Source organism: Beta vulgaris, chromosome 4 (genome assembly GCF_026745355.1).
Source record: "Beta vulgaris subsp. vulgaris cultivar EL10 chromosome 4, EL10.2, whole genome shotgun sequence".
Lineage (NCBI taxonomy): Eukaryota > Viridiplantae > Streptophyta > Magnoliopsida > Caryophyllales > Amaranthaceae > Beta > Beta vulgaris.
Window position 1 is genome coordinate 23,753,744 of NC_079205.1, and position 4,835 is coordinate 23,758,578.

Below are 4,835 nucleotides of genomic sequence, written 5' to 3' on the forward strand. Positions count from 1 at the left end.
TCCAGGCTTGCGAACTTTTTGTTGTTGCACAACAACGTCGTCATCATTGACGTGAATGACATCATGGTGTGGCTGTTTACCAAACGACGTGGTGAACAACACAGCAGAACATTTCGTCCCTCTCTTCCTTTTCCTGAGAAGTTCAACAAGGGCTTGGCTATACAGAGATCCCTTCTGCCTAGATTGCGAAGATTCTGTCGTAAGGAAACAAGACGCATTAACAGTCAATAGTAAGGGACACGTGACGCGGCATAAATGAAGAACGTTTACCAGAAGCCATTGACGAACAAACGCCTTGGTCAACGTTTGAAATTTTCTTGAATGAACAATCCTCTGTACTGTACTCGAGAAATTTAGCACACTTTTGTTCTGACTCTTCTCTAGGAATGAACAGCTTCAGATCCAGACCTGCGAAAAAAATGACGTAAGGGCGATGTTAACATCGTGACGCTAAGAAAAACCACCTATCTTAACATGAACCTCCACATAATTAATCCTAACCTCCATAAAATAAAATTATTATCTTCACCACAAAGATGCTAAACCTTATACTTATCACCGCAAAATGCATCCCATATCGCCACTATGAAAATTATCCTCACAAAATAAACCTGTCTTATCTCCTTACCACAAATCTATCCCTTATCCCTTCACCATAAACTTATCATATCTCCCTACATCTCACAAATTCATTCCATCCTAAATTACAAACTTATCCTATCCTACATAACAAGCCCATCCTCTTCTTCCTCTCTGTTTCTCATGATTTTCTTATCTCTCTCTTCTCTCTTATGGTTTTTGCATTTTTTGCGTCACTCAGATGCTCGATAACTTTGCCTAAGATCTAAGAGAAAAACTCCTTATTTGCTGCCCATATTGGCACATAATTAAGATGAACTTTGAAACCTTCGTTTTCCTAGTATACTTAGACTTTATCGGAGTTTCTTGAGCCAAAATTGTACTACTCCCTGTTTAGTTTAATGTGTTAAAATTTCATAAACTTTTGAGTTTATTTTATATGAGTAACCTCATTCGTTCAGAAGAGTAAATTGATTTGTATTATCTTTTGTTATAAAAGTAAGCACCTTTTTTTTTTTAAGAGTACGCCCTTTTATTGTTAAGAGTAATCACATATTCATAAGAGTGACTATTTCTTCATAAGAGTAACCCCATTTGTTCATAAGATTTATGCACAAGGGTAAACTTCAAAAGTCCATATCTCACAATACTCTCAATATCTTTGGAAGATTCAAGTTAAAAATGAAAATTTGGCTCGATAACTTCCCAACGCCTGGTCAAAAGCTCGATTTCAACGAGAATCAAGTAAGATATGACTTTTAGAAAATGAGATGAAAGGCTGATATGCACGCATGCGTGCCTCACCTTTATTGGCGTGGTCGGCAGTACGCAAGACGGACTGTTCATAAATTGTTACGCTTTCATTATATATATATATATATATATATATATATATATAATATATATATATATATATATATATATATATATATATATATATCTATTATTAAGGGAAGGGAGGAGCAATGGTGTCCTCTTTTGGAATGTCTATTTTGCCCCCCTTCCCTTTCTAAATTACAAAAGGAATGTCAAAATCAAAATCGACACTCAAAGAAAACTAACGAAAATTAATTTAAAACACTCATTCACAAATCACTTAAAAGAAGAAACTTTACAATTCACTCATACAATTGAGAAAATCACGTTATAAAAATCGCGCAAATCACTCAAATAATCAGGAAACTTTATTAAAACTTAAAATTAACATATAAACTAAAACTAATAACCTAAAACGTCAATACATTTACAAAAATTGGCTTACAAATCACTATTATCAAGAACCATTCACAATTACATACTCACAAAAGTTACCTATAAACACAAATCTGAGAAAAACATAAGATTTTAACGGCGATATCACACATTCATCAATCGGCAATTTGCGAACTTCCAAAAAGGTACATAATTCTTTTAACCTTCAAAGTTATTGCACATTAGTGAAATAAACCATAACAACTTAGTCGACTGTTATGTAGTTAAAAAATGGAGATGATAGTAATGAGTTCAAAAGGGCTTTTATACAATCAGACTTAAATTTAATTCATTTTCATATAAAATAAATTTATTTTTTTCTTAAAAAATGCTAATATTAAAATTTTTGCCCAAATTGCAAAAACTCCATGTTCAGAAATAAGTTTTGAAAAAAAAACAATATCAAACTTTTTGCGAACAAGTTTTGCAAAAATCCATTTTCAGAAAAAAAAAACTACATTAATTTGCGAAAAGTAACGATTTTTGTTTTTCTAAAAAAAAATTACAATATCAAATTGTGTATGAAAAATTTAAAATTTCATTTCCAATATAATTGAAGCTCAAAGTGTTAAAATTTAGAAAAGGACAAGATTTAAAATGATGAAAATTTTAAATATCAATGTGTCAAAACAGAATTTAGAAGTTAGACAAGGAAAAAAACTGAAATTAGTTTATACTTTTCGGTTACAATTTTGGGATCATGGATCAAATTTTACCCTTGCTAATGCCCCAAAAAGGTAGAATGTGTTTTTTTAAAAAATGAGGCACGCATCGCTTGCATAAATTGCTAGTATATACTTCCTCCGTTTCTAAATAAGTGCAACATTTGCATAATGTTTACTATTCACATTTTAAACTTTAATTAGCTTTGGTGATTTACATTTTAGGAAAAACATAATCATGTGGGATCTTGTTAGATTCGTCTAAATGTGAATTTATTTAATATCAACTTTTTATAATTTTTACTTGTTGATAATTGAAGATATTAATGGTTAAAATAATGCATTGGCAAACGTGAAAACAAGAAATGTTGCACTTATTTAGAAACGGAGGAAGTATATATGATAACTTATCATATTACATTTATTCACTTTTCTATCGCATTTGGGCCACCATCTTTTTTATTAAGTATTAACACACCACAAACCAACCCACTTTTCTCTCTCCACCATACTTTAATGTTCTTTTACACTTCCTAAAACAAATTAAAATTAGCTTTTGATTCGCTTTTTTCATGCTTTTTTTGTGTCTTCCTTGGTTATAGCCTGGGTCGGCTATAGGCCTGTGCAAACAGACCCATAGCACAGGGTCTCAAATGCTTGAGGGACTTCAAATTCTAAAGCTCGTTCTTTTAACAAAAATAGAGATGTAATTACGTACTATCTTCCTTTAATTACTAACACCTTCTCTCTTTCCAGTCAATGCAATTTATACGACATTTACCAATTCATCAAGGGGGTTGCTAAATGCAGCCTCACTTTACTAACGCAACCTTAAAAAACCCCAAAAAACCCTTATTATCATATTCTTTCTAAAAAACCCCTTTCTCTCTCTAAAAATATTCTCTCCTCCTCTCTAACTATTAGATATAAAAAAACTTCATCAAAGATCTATAAATTTTAATCTGATATTCAATGGATTTATAATTTGGAGCAACATGACGTTATATTCAATACAAGTGTTTTAGAACTTTTTTTTTTTTCTAATTTCATTCAATTTATTATATGAAATATGATCCTATGTTTTGTACAATCTTTATGAAACAGATCATATAATTTCTTACAAATTGTATGAAATCAGTTCATCTAATTCCTGCATATTGAAGAAATAGATGTGTTGATTTCGTGTGATTCACATGAAAGGCTAAAGAAGCACTTTTCAACAAGAAGAAATTTACAAAGTCCAAAGACATGATTTTGAAGGTCAGGTAAATTTGTTGCGCTGACATCTAAGGTTCAATAACAATCCATATTTGTTAAAATCACTTTACACTTTCAAAACCAAACAGATGTTTGAGAGAATGACAGTTCGACACCATCGTGTTGTATATCAAATGTAAGCTTTATCTAACCTAATATATTGGAAGTCCATCTATAGATGTTTTGGAAGGCATAACCGCATAACACACGTGCTTTGGAGTTCTGACAAAATGATTATCGTGATTGTATGTGATGCTTACTGTCAATTGATTCATGAGGGAGAAAGGAGGGACAAAGAGGAGGGAGAAGAAAATAGGGTATGACTGTATGAAGTAAGAGGGGTATTTTGGGTATTTAGATGAGTTGTATATAGTAAATGAAGGTTGCATTTAACAACTTATGCTCCTATACTTACTCATGCTCTAATTACACTTGCAATCCCCCTACAAAATTTCAGACTTTATGTATTCCATTTATTCTTTATTATCTAATTTCTAATTGATTGTGTTATTTTAATCAAAGTTTTCATAAAACACCTTCACTTATCCTTGTCAATCGTTAACTTATATTGTTAGGTAAGTTTTCTTCTCTCTTTTCTTCTTCATTACTTATTTTATCTATTGTTTGATAAAATTTGCTAGGGTAAATATGGGGTTGTAATGAATTAGTTTATCACTTTATTGAAAGCTTCACTATCAAACTTGGTTGATAAAGTTGCTTCGAAAAGTGTTGAAAGAATGAAGTTGTTATAGCTTGAGTTTCTTGGTATTTCATTTGGTGAAAAAAATACAATCATAGAAACCACCTTTTTTTAGTTAATTGGGGCCTAATTTTAAAATTAGAACATGGTCTCCAAAATATTTAGACAACCTTTGTTATCTCCCAAAATGAAAAATGTAACAATTAAAAACAAATAGCTGGTAGTATTTTTTAATCCATAAATTAAAACGTCCAGCATTTCTCGTAAACATAGTAAGCTAGTACATATCACAATTTTAAAAACCAATCATCTCTCCAAAATATTTTATGACTTTAATCATACATGCCAAATTTGGAAAAGAAATAAAAACGTCACCAGTATTATCC